We start from the raw sequence: 18,771 nt of genomic DNA, 5'->3' as shown, positions 1-18,771 counted from the left end.
TTAAAATCCAACTTGGAGCTTGACAATCAGACCAGCCTGGAGTCAAATTCTGGCTCTGCCACTTGGCAGCACTATAACCTTGGGCAAGGGGTTGCCCTCCCACCTGACCTCAGCATCCTCAGCTGTCCAGTGGGAACAGTAGTAACTACTCCACAGAACTGCTGTGATTAAACTTCAGTGACACGGCAAGTGCCGGCAGAGCACCTGGCACCCACCTAAGTAATGCTAGCTCCTCTGCCTCTTCTATGCCAACCGGAATTTAAAAACCCAGACAAGACCTGGGAATAGCATTCTATCACTGAGGGCCCCGTGGATTATTGGAGCATTAAGAGCAGAATTCAAGACCCAGGAGTTAACTTAGAGAAGTTACCCAAGCTCTGTTCCTTCCCTGATAAAATGCAGACCAGAACCACCTTGCCTGCCAACTGTTAGGACAAAAACAATGATGACCTCAAGTGCCCAGGACATAGCTGATACCCACTGGCACCATCATTACTGCATTGGCCCTATCGTATAGGGTTGTCTAGTCTTTCTTAGGTCCCCTCTATTGCTTGAAGAGGCTCCTAGGGAGAAAAAGTGCATCTTTTCAACTGCTCTCATGTTCAACTTAGAAGATGTAGACATTCGACTCTGTAAGATTCACATACATGTGAGAGAGAGGTGGCCTTCTGGTTGGATGAGCCTCTACCAGGCGCTTATTGAGATGCCCCAGGACAACTGAAACAAGAAAGCCTGAGGGATCAGCTGCTGTGGGAGACACTATGGAAAGAGCCCACGAATGAAGAAGGTTTTCCTGATCACTGATCAGAGAAAGCCAAGGTTTGGGGCAGCCAGGCAACTGGAGATCCTTCCCCACTGACGGAGGAAACTGAAGAACTCATTGAGACTGCAGAGAGAAAACAATGAATAAGGAAAATTTTGAGTTAAAATGATGGCAAATAGGAAGAGACAGTGAGCTACACTGTCTCTGAAATGTTCACGGCAGTGAGAACACTTGATTTAAGTCCTAATTAGGATCCTCTGAAATTATACACTGTTTACTACTGCATTCATTACACCTGAGTACTTAGATATTTCTTTATAGAGTATATATGCAAATCATGTCTACCACACTTCCTGGGATTTAGGGACTTGTCAAGGGTCATTTTTGATAAATCCAGATTTTTGCTTTTTCTGCCACCTTTCGATTCTAGGCCTGCATAACATGTAACACCACTAAATAGTACAAGAAATGGTTAAAGAGTAAATGAGTTGAAAGAACTCTTCGTGGAGTAAATTTTTATAAAGGGACTTAGGGCCACACTTAAACCTAAAATCAAGGAATTACCTAAGGTCGGGAGCAAAAATTAAGACAAAATACAATAAGACCTTCCCAAGAAGACTTACATTTCCATGGAAAAGGACCTCCCCAGCACATCTGCCCCCTCTTTTACCACCTGTATTTGGGTGTGACAGATTGGCATGACAACTTACATGCCCTAAAACTGCTCCCAGGCCCTGGCCAGGTAGCTCAGTTAGTTAGAGCGTCGTCCCAATATACCACAGTTATGGGTTCAATCCCCAGTCAGGACACATACAAGAATCAGCCAATGAATGCATAAATGGGTAGAACAGCAAATTGGTGTCTCTCTCTCCCTTCTTTCCTCCCTCCCTCCCTCCCTTAAATAAATAAATAAATAAATAAATAAATAAATAAATAAATAAATAAATAAATAAATCTGCTCCATGAGCATCTGAGTTAATGGCTACTTTGAGTAGCCATTAATGGTTCTAGGTACTCAGGTAAGAAACTTTGGTATTGCCCTCAACTGTCCTTCTCACCCCCCACATCTGGTCCATCAGCAATTTCCTCAGACCCACCTCAGAAACAGATTACTTCTCACCACCTCCCATCCCCAATCCCCAATCTCCCAGATCTGACTCACCACCCTCAGGCCTGCAGTAGCGGTGTTGCCGGCAATTAGACTGAGCAGAGCAAGGAGGAAGGGCAGATAAGGAAGGCAGGGTGGAAAGCCCCAGGTGCCTAGAAATCAATTGTACGGGAGACCTCGCCTCCCCCACCCCCAACCTGTCCTCCCTAGAGATTACATCTATGCATCTGTTGCATTTCAGCTCCAAGACCAGATAAGCAACAAAAACACTCAGGGCTGACATCAGAACCAGATGCACTGAATAATGACTCCCCTGGCACCAACCAATCAATCCATGGAGATGACAAACCAGAAAGGACACACCTGGAAAACTGCTGAATATTCTATTGAGATCTTCCCCTGGGGCCTCCCCTAAAATCTCCACCCCTATAAGCCTTAGGTAGGAAGACCTGGAGGGCTCTCCCTCACACACGCATGCTCCTGCCTTTTCCTTCCCTCTCCCTACCTCAGGCAAGCCACCTTTAGCTTCTTCACTCCCAGGCTCTAAGGGCGCTTCCTTTACCTCAATAACTCAGTTCCTAAGCCCATTTCTTTTAGCAATTACTTCTCCTACCTCTGTGATTTACCAAACAAATGTTCTCTTACAGTTTGGGTCTTGGCTATGAACTATTTCCTAGCCAGAACTCAAGTACCGAGGTTGCTGAACCCAGGTTTGGTCTGACCCCATGTGTCAGACACCGGGTGCCCTGCCCACCGCCTAGAACAGCCCTCCCAGTCTTCAGTCTAGTCTTACACAGCAACAATCAGCATGTCCTGTTCAAAGCTAAGTCAGTCCACATCGCTCCTCTACTCAAAACTCTCTAACGGCCCCCACTTCCCTTTCAAACAAAGTAAAATCTACAGGCCTTTGCCATGTTCCACGTGGCCTTACATGATCCAACTCCCATTGTCTCTCTGACCTCAAAACTAAATACTGTCTTCCTCCTGCCTCAGGGCCTTTGTATTTGCTGTCTTCCTCACTGGATATGCTCTTCCTCCCACTACGACGCACTTCCTCCACATTTTCACGCAAGGATGACTCAGGCCTTCCCGGTCTCCCCTTCCTAAAAGTTCAGCTCCCACCCTGATACTCAACACCCCCAATCCTGACACATTCTATTTCAGAGCACAAAGTCTCACTGTCTGCCTCCCCAACCAGTGTGTGAGCTCCATGCGGGCAGGGAATCTCCATGCAGCATCCAGAGTACCCAAGGCACTTGCCAGTCACACAGCAGCGTCTCCATAAATGCATGAAATGTGTGAAAGGCCTATGAAAAGTGTAAGCTGCAAGCAGACCTCAATTATTGGAGAGCCCACAATCTAGAACCTGTGATAAATAATGGGCTGCAAAGAGCAAAGCCAGGGAGAAAACGGAGTGCCATAAGCACACAAAGGGCTTGCAGAAAACGCGTGGCAGTGATGCACAGCTTAACCTGGAGCAGCAATGTTCCCTAGCAAACGGATAAAAGAAAGCCCAGACACGGGGGCCCTCTGAGGGAGAGAATAACTGGAAGAACAGCAGGGAGTGAAAATGAATTAATGAGGTTATCCGGCTCGGAGATTAGTGTGCTGGGAGCTTTATAAGCAAGGCTTGGAAACAGGTCAGGGGACAACTGTAAAATGTTTAAATTTTTAAAGCTAAGACAATTTTTTTTAAAATACGTTTTTAAAAAGCTTTCATTTACACACACAAAGCACTATATAACTGCAAATTGTAACTGCTGACTTTTAATTCCCTTAACCAAAATGGGAAAATTCCTTGAGGTACCAGTGGTGCCAGGAATCAGTCCCTAACTGGACCTCAGGGTTGTCTTTAGAGATCCTGAAGAAGGTGACAATAGCCAACTCAGGATTTCCATTATCCAACAAACTAGACTTTAGGTTCCTTGAGGGCAAAAGATTGAATTTTATCAACAAGGATTTGCTCAACAGCACCTGGCACCAAATTAGTGCATGGATTGATGGAACTTACTCCTTACACATGAGCTCACTCCTGGGCCATCGAATTCATTTCTGCAATGCTGAGACAGGCTAGTAAGCCAAGACAAGTGGGAACAGGGAAACTGAGACTGATAGTTAAATGGCCAAGCAGTTTACAGCCATCTAGTAAATCGCAAAATCCTTTCTTCTGTAACCAAGGACACTTAAGAGTAAAAGGTTTGCACCTCTCCACAACCAGAGAGTAAATAGCTTAAATCACCACCCTACTCAGGAGATAGATAAGAAGAGATCAAAGGACAGGTGAAGTTTAGGGAATGAATCTCATTTTGCCACATCAGCATAAAACTGACAAATATTCTATTTAGATCCTCCCCTAAGACCTCCCCTAAATGCCCAGTCTTTAAAAACCCTCAAAATGGCCAGGCCAGTGTGGTGCACTGGTTGAGCATCTACCTATGAACCTGGAGGTCACAGTTTGATTCCCTGTCTGGGCACGTGCCTGAATTGCTAGCTTGATCTCGTGTGGGGCATGCTGGTGGTAGTCCATCAATGATTCTCTCATCATTGATGTTTCTATCTCTCTCCCTCTTCCTTCCCCTCTGTAATCAATAAAAAATATATTTAAGACAAAAACCTCAAAACGAAGATCCCAAGGGAAGGTCCTAAGGCTCGCTCTTCCTCCCAGGAGCATGCGGGAGCCTTTCTCCCCCCCCCCCCCCCCCCCTCCGGCATGCATCTCCTAAACTCTAAGGGACCCCATTGAGGCTTGCAACCAGGGAGCAATAGGCAGCAGCAGCTAACCCCCTGTGCCCAAGGCCCCCTTTTTTCTGAGTTCTTAGCCAAAGTAGGCCAACTTGGGCTCATTTCCCCTTCTAGACAGACTCTCTCCTATTGCTTCTTCTATCCTACGCCCTTCCTTGTGTCAGTCTCCAGCTTTAGCAAACATCCTCTAAAAATCACCTGGACTTGTGCTGTGAAATCTTTCCTGCACGAAGTCAAGAAACCACATGCTACCCCTTCTGGTAACAATGCTAAGTCCACTAGCCTTTGCTACACCAACAGCATGGGGAGTGTAGCATAAATCCTGTCAAAACCCTCTCCAGTATTCCAGCCAGGGGCTTTCATGAGCATCTTTGAAACACCTTAACAGACATTAAACCTCAGCACAATTACCTGGGTCACAGTCAGAAAACAAAACTGCCATTGAACCATCTGAAATGAAAAAGACTGTCGCTATGAAAAGCTATTGAAATAGCTAGTTTAAAAAAAAAAAAAACAATCACTCCCCATTCCAAGCAAAGAAGCCAAAAGAAAAATGCCCTGGTATTCAAAGAAAGAAGCCATTTTAGCAAAGGAAATAGTCTAAAACGCAGAGAGCTCATGCTCAGCCTGTTGGGTGAAACAGGTGATGGACACATCCTTTCACCTGGCAGGCGTGCCCACTGCCGGCCTTTTAAAAGGTCGGTGCCCAAAAGCTATTAAATTTCGGATGAGTGGAAAGAGGCCAGTAGTGATAGGTTCGCAAGTGATCCCGACAGAGGCTACAATAGCCCAGCACGGAATTTTTGAGGGGAAAGGCCCTTTATAAGTCCCACCAGAATCAAACACCTTCAGGGACTAGGAGGACAAAGTCAAGTGAGAAGGTGAAGGGCTGGTGTAGACAACGGGAAATGGTGAGGCCACCTGCCTAACAGCATTCAAATGCAAGAAAATGTCATTTAAATGCTCCAGATGCCCCAGGTTCTAGCCTGTGGCTTTAAAGAGGAAGAAACTGGCGGAGGGAGGTCACATGGCCAACTAATGACAGCTCAAAACAGACCGTCTCGGGACTCCCCGTCCCACATCCCCGGCCTTCTCTGCACATGGATGACTCCAATGTCAGCAGGGACAGCATCTTCCCCCTCCCGACTCCCAGAGTAAAAGTAGCAGCTACTGCTAACGCCGCAGAAATCCCTTGAGCGCCTTCCTTCCACCTGCAGTTGCCCTCATTTACCCTTTGCCCTGATAATCAAGAATTTCCCATCAGTCGTGCTTAAAACCCCCAGCCTGCAGGCCCAGTTCCTGACAGCTACCCATTCAAGGGGACACCGAAAGTCAAAGGGAGGAGGAAATTCTGCACCCTGAAAGTAGTCACACTCAAAAATGTCAGTTTCTCTTTGCAGCACGGTGGCAACGAGGGGAGCCCGCGACCCCGGGGTGGGACAGGCCAGAGGGAAGGGCCTGGGGTCGGAGCAGCCGCTTCTAAAATTACTTGGCGCAGCCTTTGTAGGAGACAAGAAAGCAAAAATGGAAAAGGCGGCACCCCCAGCCCCGCCGCTCGCCGCCCGTCTGGATGACCCTGATTCCCGCAGGGGCGCCGGGTGCCCGCACGCACCTCCTGCGGCGGAGGGAGGGGAAGGGGACCCCGGGACGCGGGGGCCGAGGACCGGGGAGGAGGCGGCTGCGGCGCCAGCCCAGCCCCGGGGGGACCCCCCACTGGACTCCCCGCGGCGCGGCCTGAGGGCCCGTGCGCTGCGGCTCCCGCGGTCAGCGTCCGGGGGTCTGGCCGGGCCCGGCGGGGACCGGAGGTCGCCGGACACCCGCGGGCCCCACGGCGACTGGCCGGGGTGGGGGCGCGCAGGCCGCGCCGCGGGGCCGGTGACAGCGCGCGGGGGCCGTGCCAGGCCGGCCTCGTGGACGCTGCGGGCACCTCGCGGCCCGGCCGGGCCCGGCAGGCGCAGCCCGCGGGCTGGGAGCGGGGCGCGGCGGCCGGCGCTCACCTGGCTGCAGCTCGCGGGGCTCCCGTCGCCGCGTGCCTCCCGCCGCAGTGCCCGCCGCCGCTGCCTCTGGTCCCCGCAACAGCCGCTGCAAAATGGCGCCGCGGAGGGGCGGGCCGGGGGCGGGGAGCCGCGAAGCCGCCCGCCCCCGCGCCGGCCGGGGCCCACCTCCTCCCCGCCCCTGACCCCCGCCCTCCGGCGCCCCCCAGGGGAGAGGCTGCCCCCACACCCCGGAACCCGCCGCCGGGCATCCCCGGCCTCTCGCCCCTCCCGCCCGGCGCCGGGTCCTCCGCGCGCCCCCTGTGTTCCTTTCATCTCCCTCCGCTGCGTGGACGTGGCCCCCCTGCCCGTCCCTTCCCGGCACACCTGCTCCCGGGGACCCACCTGGAATGCAGAGCGCTCGCCCGGCGTCTCCCCCTCCCGGCGTCCCTTTGCCACCCAGCCCGCCGCCGAGCGGGGCCGGCGCGCCGTGACGCTAACCGAGCGGCTGTGGGGCATCGGGCTTAGCGGGCTGGGTGTGTTAAGTGCACCTTTTCTGCTGTTGGGCCGGCAGGTTTTTCCTTCCTGGCGGAGAGCTCCTCGCTACATCACGGGATCCTGAAGACCGAGGGGTCTCAGGCTCCAAAGTCCTGGGGATCGTGCTTAAGTGCGCTTCTGATTCAGCGGGTCTAGGTGCCGCCCGGGCAGCTGCGTTTCTAAAATGCCCGGGGCGATGCCGCCGGGCGAGGGCCGCTGAGCGGAAAGGCTGCAGGGAGGCCGGCGGTCCGGGACCTTCCGCGCATCGCAGCCTCACCTGGAGCGTTTCCGTAAGACGCAGACAGCCGGACCCCACGGCTGGGCTGCTGAGGCCGGAAGTCTGGAGTGAGGCTCCAAAATGAGCATTTCCGACAAGTTCGCAGGTGACGCAGATGCTGCGGCTTTCTGGGGATGACACTTGGCGAGCCACTGTAGAACACCACCATCTGAATACAGAGCGCCGCCCCCACACCCCGAAAAATAATTAGCACTCGCATAGCACTTCCATCTTGAAACCACTGTGTGGTTGCTATTACAATCCAATGATAACTGACTGGTTCCCAGGCAACTCTGGAGAGAGCTGAAGAAGTGTGGACCGTGGTTGATACCACGTGGGGGGGAGCAGATTTTATCATTGGAGTCTTCTACCAGTTTTACAGTCTGGGGGACTCTATGTTATAGGTATCACACATGTCAGTGAGAGAGAGAGAGAGAGAGAGAGAGAGAGAGAGAGAGAGAGGAAGGGGAGGGGGAGAGAACCAGCAACTGTGGAAATTTTATAATATAGGTGTGGTCTCTAATAACATGTATTATTAAAATATGTCAGTTGGCTTGTAAAATTCAGCACACACTGGAAAGCCAGGTGTTTGGATCCCCATTGAAAATGGGAAGTAGAAGAGATGAAGATTCTATAACTGGCACCTAGAGAAAAATTCACACTGCCCTGTACAACATGTAACATCCCCACTTCCTGCTAATAGCAGCAAGAGCGTTTTCCCACCAACCTTTTTTTATTTTGTTTTATTTTTTATTTATTTCTGGAGTACTATGTGTTCTGCCCAGCCAGGAATGTTCCTCTGGAACAGAAGTTGGGAGCGAAGTGTTGCATCTTCAGTGTCTCCCTCTCCCTCCGTAGGCTTTAGAGACTTTCCAGAACTGTCCTAAAAAAATTCCACTGCCCCAACTCCCAGCCGTTGGCCTTCATGCCTCTTCCTTCCCCCTGATCTCCATTTCTCCCTGCTTTCTCAGACGTCAACAGTGACCTTCTCACTGCCAAATCCAATTGCCTGTTTAAGGTCCTTTTCTTCTTGGATGGCTCTGTAACATTCCACTGACTTCGCCCTCCTGCTTGAAACTCTTTCCTAGTGATATCACTTGGTCTTGCTTACTGTCCTTCCTACATTTCCCCCACTTTCCTGTCAGTGATGTATGAGCTGCCCATGCTTACCTCCAGAAGTGTTAGTTTTCCTTATCTCATTTCTTTCCATCTTTTCCCCTGCTCTCTCCTCAAACCCCCTCTGAAGGTCAGCCATCTCCACACGGTTCCCCAATCTCTCTCTGAACCTCCAGGTACACATTTCCATTGTTCCCTCGAGTCTAGACAAACTCCTCTGGATAGTATCCAAGAATTTTCAATACGACCTCCCCGCTACTCAACTCATTATTCTCCTCCCACAAACTTGTTTCTGATCTGGGTTTTTCTCATTTTTCCACCAGAAACTTTGAAGCCGACTTTGACTGCCTTTCTCAGCCCCGATGACCCATCTGTCACCTGTGACCAATTGGAACAGGGAAGTGTGTCTGAAATTCTCTCAGCATTCATTATCCCAGACTCTTACTCGCTCTTCCTTGGATTGCTGAAAAAGCTTCTCTCTGGTCTCTTGGCCTCAAGAATTATCTCCCAAAGCTATTCTTGTTATCTTCCCAAAACACAGAACTGACCACCTCATATCCCTTCTCTAAAGCCTTCGGGGCCTCCCAGTCTATACAATAACCTGGGGGTAAAAGAAACTGAGCACGGGCTATTTCGTAGAACATTTGCCTTCACCAACTAGTCTCCAGCTATTTCTTTTTTCTGGACAAAATATTACTTTTTACTGCTGGTGGACTGGAGTTGGTGTCAGGGGATGACCCTGGCTGCAACCTTGCCTGCAAGGTCGTAATGCTTCAATGAGATCATGTCTATAAAAAGTGCTTATTCAGTGCTTGAATATGTAAGTGTTCGATCAGTGTCCTAATTTTATATAATTATTTTATCATCATCAATTCAAAAAAATAGATGAAGATTTTCCTGTTCTTTTCCTTTTATATTCTATTCATTTCCCTTTCCTATTACAGCTGACACAAATAAGGTTTTTCCCTCCCCCCTTAACTTCTCTAAACTAAATCAGCAGAATACATCAAGATTGTTTCATGACCTGGATAATTTGATTGAAAGTTCTGTCATTTCCAGGCTGTGTTATTACTGAAAGGTAATTGTAGTTTGGAACTATTCCATCTTTTTACAGTGCTTTTCTTTACAATATTTATATCCAGTATCTCTCTGGAGTCTAGAGCTGAGGTTGGCAAACTATTTTTGTAAAGGGCCAGATAGTGAATAATTTAGGCTTTATGGGCCAGGAAGCAAAATCAAGGATGTTATATAAGTACTTATATAATTAGAGAAAACAAGTTTCCACAAAATTTTATTGATGAAATTCAAAATATCTTATATATATAAAAGGCTAAGTGACTGGCCATATGTCTGTCTGATAATCATACCTCTACTAGCTGGTACATATGATGCTCACTGGCAATTTAAAAATAAACATTGACTTGTGCATGCGCAATACATATAAAGCTCTCACTGCCGCCAATCGCACGCAATGCTAGAATGTATCTGAAGACCAACTATTGTTTAATTAATTGATCAGTCATTGTTTTTATCAATGTTGTTTTTATATCATGTTTTTGTTATTTTTATATCATGTCTTGTTTTTATGTCATTTGTTATTGTTATTTATTAATCAATTTATATATTTTCATATACATTTTACTAATTTTCTTTCATCTCTGACACTTCTATTATAGAGAAAGGGCGAGTAGCGATAATAAAATATTTTGTATTTTAATTTTATAATATATTATATACTAGAGGCCTGGTGCGCGAATTCATGCACAGGTGGGGTCCGTCAGCCTGGCTGGTGATCAAGGCCTATCAGGGGCCAGCTGGCAGGGGAGAGGGACCGCAGGAGGTTGGCTGTGGGAGCGCAGTGACCACCAGGGGGCAGCTCCTGCGTTGAGCGTCTGCTCGCTGGTGGTCAGTGCGCATCAGAGTGACTGGTCGACCAGTCGCTCTGGATGTTCAGTCGTAACAGTTGCTTAGGCTTTTATATATATAGACTAGATACTATTTTGACATGTAATTTTTTGCAGTAACATAATTACTGCACAAATCTTTCTTCTAATTAACTTCCTTTCAATGTGCATGAATCCATGCACTGGGGCACTAGTTATAATAATAATTGAGTATAATATTTTTGTAATACAGGCCACTAAAAAAAAATAATGAAATTGGGAAGGGAATAAGATTTTGCTCAAAAGTCAGTTAGTGTCTCCTACTATAAATTGATTGCAAATGTTCACCTGTAAAAACCATCCTCAACTGGTACCAAAACAGGCCATCTGGTTTCTGTCCCTGTTTTCTCTGAAACCGGCAGGTAAATTAGCCTTTTGCACAATCCAGGGGATCTTTTCTGCAGTATCTTACTGGAACTTTCTGGAGGCATTTGGCACAGTTGACACTGCATTTCCTGGAAAAGCTTCTCCCTTGGTTTTGTGGCTGCATTTCCTACTGGTTCTTCTACTTCTCTGACCCTGTTTTTCTGTCTCCTTCTCACACTCCCCTTTCCCCTGCCCCCTTCAACACAGGTACTGGGGGCAGGGGAAGTGTGGCTGTGTCCATTCCTCTCAAAAGCCCTTCACCTTAACCTTTCCTCTGGCTCATTCTTACTCATCTTTTAAGTCTCTTGGCCTCTCCTGGAAACCTCCCCTGAGCCCTTAGGCTGGTATGAGTGTATATGGGTACTTCCTAGCATTTAGAATGAAGTTATCTTGAAAGTATTTGTTTCTCTGTCTCACCCTCCTGCCTCACTAATTGTCAGCTCCTCCAGGGCAGAGATCTTGATTGATGTGCTCTTCACATAGTGCCTGCCACATAGTAGAAGCTCAGTAAGAAATCAATGATTTCAGCTGTTGGACTGAATCAGCATGGACTGACCACAGGTGGAAGGTGAGATGAGAAAAAAATTAATCCTCAAATTCCTGAAAAATTGGAAGCCAAGGGGGAAATATAGGTTAGAGACAAAACAAAAAAGGCCTCATATGTCACAATAAAAAAATGGGGCTTTAGCCCTAGCTGGTTTGGCTCAGTGGATAGACCATTGGCCTGCGGACTGAAGGGTCTCGGGTTTGATTCTGATCAAGGGCACATACCTGGGTTGTGGACTTGATCCCTGGTGGGGGTGTGCAGGAGGCAGCCGATCAATGATTCTCTCTTATCATTGATGTTTCTATCTCTCTCTCTCTCTCTCTCTTTCTCTCTCTCTCTCTCTCTCTCTCTCTTTCTCCCTTCCTCTCTGAAAGCAATTTAAAAAATTTTAATGGGGCTTTATTTAATAAAGAAGTCATTTGAACCTAGAACCTCATGGACACGCTTAGTCTTTGGAGAAAAACAACACAGAACTGCAGTAACTATACAAAGTAGAAAAGAGGCAAAACTAATCCCGACTGTTAGAACTCAAGATGTTGTCATCCTGTCGGGGGATATGACAAAGGAGAGGCCCATGGGGTCTTCTGAGGAGCTGGTCATGGTCTATGCCTTGATCAGGCACGTGGGCATATTCATTTTGTGAGATTTCATTAATCTGCACACTTACGATATGTGCATATTTCTGTATGTATACTACAAAAAATGTATTAGGTAAAAGCAACAACTAGACTTAGAAAAAAATCCAGTGAACAAATTTATATTCAATAAATTGCACGCTCCCTGTTTTGGATGATATGGCCCATGTCCAGAAGTGGGATAAAGCCCCGGTCTACAAGGGGCCCTGAGACAGAAGATTAGGCCCAGGGAGGTGAACTGGTCCGAGTTACTGTCTCCAGGAATGTGCTCTCCAGGAAATACAGATGCATGTATATACTGCAGGATGTGAAGGTTTAATTTTTGTTGTTAATCCTCACCGGAGGATAGTATATTTTTTTCATTGATTTTTTAGAGAGAGTGGAAGGGAGGGAGGGAAACATCGATTGGTTGTCTCCCACAGGCACCCCAACTGGGGCTGGGGATTGAACCTGCAACCCAGGTATGGCCTTTCTTCTTCTTCTTCTTCTTCTTCTTCTTCTTCTTCTTCTTCTTCTTCTTCTTCTTCTTCTTCTTCTTCTTCTTTTTTTTTTTTTTTTTAATAATATATTCTTATTGATTTCAGAGAGGAAGGGAAAGCAGAAGGGAGCCCACAACCCGGGCATGTGCCCTGACCGGGAATCAAACCGTGACCTCCTGGTTCATACTAGTAGGTTGATGCTCAACCACTGTAGCCACACCGGCTGGGCCAGATACCTATTCTTGACCGGGAATGGAACCTGCGACCCTTCAGCGAGCGGCTGACTCTCTAACCACTGAGCAAAGGTTTAATTTTGAATATTCCTCTGGTCCTAGAACAAATGTATCATACAACTCACACAGCCATGGAGGAAAGGCATAGGGTGCTCTGCCCCATCTCCGCCTTGCTGGGTGACCTTGGAGAAATTATGTTACAATCTCCAGGTAGGAGTCCTAATATGCCAACTCAAGATAATTCTGTCTGCCCCATCTACCACGTAGGTGAGTGTGAGGATTAAGTGATATGATTATTGTGAACGTGCTTTCTGTAAATGTTTTTATAGTGCTTTACAAATACAAGATATTAATTAGTATAAGAGGCCCAGTCTAGTTGTAGGACTAAACCCCCAGTTTTCTTTAAGCCATAATATCGCATACTCAATATTCCCCTAGACCCCTGGTCGGCAAATGGCGGCTCGCGAGCCACATGCGGCTCTTTGGCCCCTTGAGTGTGGCTCTTCCACAAAATACCACGGCCTGGGCGAGTCTATTTTGAAGAAGTGGTGTTAGAAGTTTAAGTTTAAAAAATTTGGCTCTCAAAAGAAATTTCAATCATTGTACTATTGATATTTGGCCCTGTTGACTAATGAGTTTGCAGACCACTGACCTAGACTATGTTTGTACTCTGTCTGCATTAAATTTCATTCTCTTTGTTTTTGATAAGATCTCCGATTATGTAAGGTCACTTGAAATTCAGGTCTTTGAGCCCAGATTGTTGGCTGCACCATTCACTCTTCTGATATTAGCACAGCAACTCTTTACTGGTCACATGCTACCTGGCAGGCACAGGTCTAGATGCCAATGACAAAATGGTGGGTAAAAAATTCACCTCAGCTGCCCTCATTGAGCTAGCATACTAGTAAGTATGGGGGAACAAAAGAGAAATAATTGTATCCCCATTATTTGACTGGGCTCCAAGTGCTCAGTGGGCCTGTGTTGTAAGACATGAAATGGCATCTAGTAAATAAACAAGTAAAAAATAATTATAGCCCAGGCGACGTGGCTCAGTGGTTGAGCGTCAACATTCTTGAGGAACCAAGAAGTCACAGTTCGATTCCCAGTCAGGGCACATGTGTGGGGTTGTGGGCTCGATCCCTGGTGGGGGGCATGTGGGAGGCAGCCGATCGATGATTCTCTCTCATCATTTTTTAAAAATATATTTTTATTGATTTTTTACAGAGAGGAAGGGAGAGGGATAGAGAGCTAGAAACATCGATCAGCTGCCTCCTGTACACCTCCCACCGCAACCAATGTACATGCCCTTCACCAAAATTGAACCTGGGACCCTTCAGTCAACAGACCGATGCTCTATCCACTGAGCCAAACCGGTTAGGGCTCTCTCTTATCATTGATGTTTCTATCTCTCTATCCCTCTTCCTTCCTCTCTCTCTAAAAATCAATAAACATATTTTTAATATATTTTTATTGATATCAGAGAGGAAGGGAGAGAGAGATCGAAACATCAATGATGAGAGAGAATCATTGATAGGCTGCCTCCTGCACGCCCCCTATTGGGGATCGAGCCCACAACCCGGGCACGTGCCCCTGACCGGAATTGAAACTGGGACCCTTCAGTCCGCAGGCCGACGTTCTATCCACTGAACCAAATTGGCTAGGGCAAACATATTTTTTAAAATAATAATTATATTTGTGGTTTGGGGGAGAACAAAATTTTCTATACCGTCAAGGTTTATCTGGCTGGTCTAATAATCGAATAGACATGAGACAGATTAGCAAGAGAAAATAACCAATTTTAATACATACATATGTATGGGAACCCTGCTTACATGAGAGAGTCAGAGATCCCATGTGCAGGAGAGGTTCAGAAATAGAAAGGGAACATGGGTATTAAGACATCCTGAGCTAGGGGTGAGGTGAGGTACCTTGGTACCTTGGGGGCTTCAAAGGATCATTGCAGGGTGATAAGAAGAACAGATGCTTAGTAAATAAAAGTTTGTTCTTTCCTACCGATAGGTCAAAAGATGTTATTTCTGGTAATCTCTTAATATGGGCAAGGTCCCTAATTCAAGTTCGTCTAGGTAGTTAAGGGAGAGCCAGGGAATGGAGCCCTCAGCTAAAGTTGCCTTTAGCTCAAACAATCTGCGTACTATAGAAGCATATCTTGGGGTGACGCATGTTGAATTCACACAGTTGTAAGTGCTAAAACGGAAAAATAAAAGGGGCTGACTGATCTGGGGGGCAGGCATCTTAGGTAAGGTGGTAAAGAAGGACTAAAGAGGGAACACCGTTGCTGAGACTTGAAGAAGCCAGTTGTAAAAGGAGCTGAGAAAAGATCATTCGAAAAAGAAGAGACAGCAAGTACAAAAGTCCTGAGGCAGGAGAGAATACGTCACATTAGAGAAATTGAAAAACAGTTGGTGTCATTGGAAAGTGGGAAAATAATATGAGATGAGATTGAAGAAAAGGTCAGGAGAGGACCAGAGAGAGCAGTCCTCATTGTGACAGGAAGTTGTTAGAGGATCACTCCACTCCCCTGTGGACTTCAACCTGTGATGTTCCCCAACGGATTGGAGGGGCCAAGGGGAAAGCAAATAGCGCAGGAAGAGTTACATAATTCAGGTGGGAAACACAGGGCTGGCCGAGGGTAAGAGCAGTGGGAATGGAGACAAGGGGCAGAGTCAAAGTACTCTGTGAAGATAAACATAAAGGGCTGGCTAGCGGACTACATATGGAGATAAAGGAAAGGAAGGAATCAAGGTTGGAGCTTGGGCAGCCAGGCAAATGAGGGACCTCTCCATCCAGGGGATGGATGGAGGAGGGTTCAGGAGGGGGACAGTGTAGGAGACTTCCAACCTGTGATGTCCCCAGGGGAAATCATTGGGTTACTGAGACCAGATTCATGTATATGGGAGGAGGACTGGGCTGGAGGTATGTACATGGGAATCATCAGTACTCAGCACTGTGTGATATTAAAAGCCAATGGATTCAATAGGGTCATTTGGGAGGGAGCATAGACAGAGAAGAGCAAAGGCTCAGGAATGAGTCCCAGGGGGCTCCTCCAGCACAGGAAACATTTAGGCAGGAGAGGACAGCAGGTGAAGAGGACATAGGACATCATCTCCGTAGTTGATGGGGACACTCCAGCAATAACACACCCCTTAAAAATTTGTACTCAGCAGGCCCTGGCCGGGTAGCTCAGTTGGTTCGAGTGTCGTCCTGATATGACAAGGCTATGGGTTTGATCTCTGGTCAGGGCACATTCAAGATGCAACCAATGAATGCATGAATAGGAACAGGAACAACAACAAATCCATGTTTCTCTCTCTGTTTCTTTCTCTCCCTTCCTCTCTCTCTAAAAAAAAAAAAAAAAAAAAGGATTTGTATTCAGCCAAGATGATGGCATTAGAGAGGAAAATCATGGTGTGAAAATGGGTTCGTGCACAAAACTGGCCTAGAGAAAACTGTTGGTCTGAGAGAGGTTAGACTCTTTTTTCAAACTAAGGCATAATATAGTTACAATAAAATGCACTGATTAAGGTGCTGGCTGATGAATTTTTACTTATGGGTGCACCTGTGTAAGTACTACCCAGATCAAAATATCCATATCTCCAGACCCCCAGAAAGTTCCTGTGCCCTCGGCCCATCATTACCCACTTCTCCATGGAAACCACTATTCTATCACCATCAGTGAGTTTCACCCATTTTTTTTAATGTTTTTTATTTATTTGAGAGAGAGAGGAAGGAAAAGAAATACAGAGATAGAAACATTGATGAGAGAGAAACAACAATTGGCTGCCTCCTGCACTCCAATCCTGGGCATGTGCCCTCACTAGGACTTGAACTTTGACCTCCTACTTCATAGGTTGATACTCAACCTCTGAGCCACACCAGCCAAGCTTATTTATTTGTTTATTTTTTGCCTTTTTTTTTTTTCTAGATTGAGAAAGGGAGGAAGAAAGACAGAGAGAGAAACATCAATGTAAGAGAGACACATCGATTGGTTGTCTATGGCAAGGCCCCCACCAGAGCCAGGATGGTGCCTGCAATTGAGGTTTGTGCCCTTGACTGAAATCAAATCCAGGACCCTTCACTCCGCAGGCTGACGCTCTATTCACTGAGCCAAACCGGCAAGGGCTATTTTTTGCCCATTTTTTTTAACTCTGTATAAACAGAATCGTACAGCATAGCTCTTCGAGTTGGCTGCTTTCACCCAACATTATGTCTGAGAGTCATCTGTGTCTTGGCAAATGGCAGTAGTTCATTCTTTGTTGTTATTTTTTATCTCCCCCCCCCCTCTTCCCTTTGATTTTTAGACAGAGAGGAAAGCAGAGGGAGAGAGATAGAAACATCAATGATGAGAGAGAAACATACCCTCTAATTGGGGGATTAAGCCTGCAACCTGGTCATGTGCCCTGACTGGGAATCGAACCAGTGACCATGCATGGGACAATGTTCAATGCAGCCAGGCAGTATTTCATTCTTTTTCACTGCTGCACAGTGTTCCATTGCACAAATACCACCATTTATTACAATATGCAACAAACATCCTTATGCAAGTCTTTTGTATAAAGATTGCATTTCATTTTCATGTGGTTCCCAGAACAGCCTCAGAAAAGTACCAGAAGATACTTATCTTCTCAAGGAAATGGAAAGAATGAGTCATTCTAACTAGGGTTGCCATATATATTGGGGACATACTATACTAAAAAATGGTTATTATTTATCTGAAGTTCACATTTAACTGGGCCTCTTGTATTTTTTTTTAAATATATTTTATTGATTTTTTACAGAGAGGAAGGGAGAGGGATAGAGAGCTAGAAACATCGACCAGCTGCCTCCTGCACACCCCCTACTGGGGATGTGCCCGGAACCAATGTACATGCCCTTGACCGGAATCAAACCCGGGACCTTTCAGTCCACAGACTGACGCTCTATCCACTGAGCCAAACCGGTTTTAGCGGGCCTCCTGTATTTTTATTTGCTAAATCTGGCAATCCTATCAGACCTACACTCATTTTTGCACATGGTGGGTTTTTTTGTTTTGTTTTTTAATCCTCTACCAGGGACATCTTTTTCATTGATTTCAGAGAGAGAGAGAGAAAGGAGGAGAGAGAGAGAGGAAGGGGGAGAGAGAGTAACATCCATGTAAGAGAGAAATATCGATTGGTTGCCTCCCCTACGCTCTGGGACCGGGGATCGAACCCAAAACCTAAGTATGTGCTTTGACCGGGAATCAAACCCACAACCTTTTGGTACACAGGACGATGCTCCAATCCACTGAGCCACACCAGCCAGGGCACACATGGTGGGTTTTTGATAAAATGTTTTTGTTTAATGAACGGAAAAGAGAAGATGAGGAGAACATGAATTAACTGAACCTCCATCAACTCAGGACAAGTAGTTCTTCCGTGGGAAAAAGCCTCCTGAGACATTTAGCATGGTGTTCAGTCTCTGGATAGGTAAGATCTATATTTATTTATTTGTTCTGATTTTCTTTTTTTAAAGTATATTTTTATTGATTTCAGAGAGGAAGGGAGAGGGAGAGAGAGATAGAAACATCAATGATGAGAGAGAGAGAGAATCATTGATCGGCTGCCTCCTGCATGCCACACACTGGGAATCAAGCCCACAACCCGGGCAAGTGCCCTGACCCAGAATCAAACTGTGACCCCCCGGTTCATAGGTTGATGCTCAACCACTGAGCCACACTGGCCAGGCCTGGTTTTCTTTTAATAAAAAGTTTATTCTAGAATCTAGATCCAAAATGCCGAGGTGCCGAAACCGGTTTGGCTCAGTGGATAGAGCGTTGGCCTGCGGACTGAAGGGTCCCGGGTTCGATTCCGGTCAAGGGCATGTACCTTGGTTGCGGGCACATCCCCAGTGGGGGGTGTGCAGGAGGCAGCTGATCGATGTTTCTCTCTCATCGATGTTTCTGGCTCTCTATCCCTCTCTCTTCCTCTCTGTAAAAAATCAATAAAATATATTTAAAAAACAAAAACAAAAACAAAAAAAAACAAAATGCCGAGGTGTGGAATTCCATGTTAGA

The 18,771-nt window shown here is 46.6% G+C and overlaps 1 protein-coding gene across 4 annotated transcripts in view; it reads right to left on the bottom strand.

The window, feature by feature from the left end:
• SLC23A2 (solute carrier family 23 member 2) overlaps positions 1–7,129 on the bottom strand; it is a 128,037-nt gene extending 120,908 nt beyond the window's left edge. For 2 of the 4 annotated variants that reach the window (XR_013814169.1, XM_079783905.1), the window contains exon 1: positions 6,611–6,706. The gene's annotated coding sequence lies outside the window, so the exon portion shown is untranslated. Of the gene's footprint in view, positions 1–6,610; positions 6,707–6,991 lie in introns of those variants that run through there. The other 2 variants (XM_079783906.1, XM_079783907.1) reach the window with 2 other exon arrangements.
• Positions 7,130–18,771: the final 11,642 nt, after the last annotated feature.

The sequence above is a fragment of the Cnephaeus nilssonii genome, assembly GCF_951640355.1.
Source record: "Cnephaeus nilssonii genome assembly, chromosome: 11".
Lineage (NCBI taxonomy): Eukaryota > Metazoa > Chordata > Mammalia > Chiroptera > Vespertilionidae > Cnephaeus > Cnephaeus nilssonii.
The sequence above is the reverse complement of the archived record's forward strand: the minus strand, read 5'-3'. Positions and strand labels throughout refer to the sequence as shown.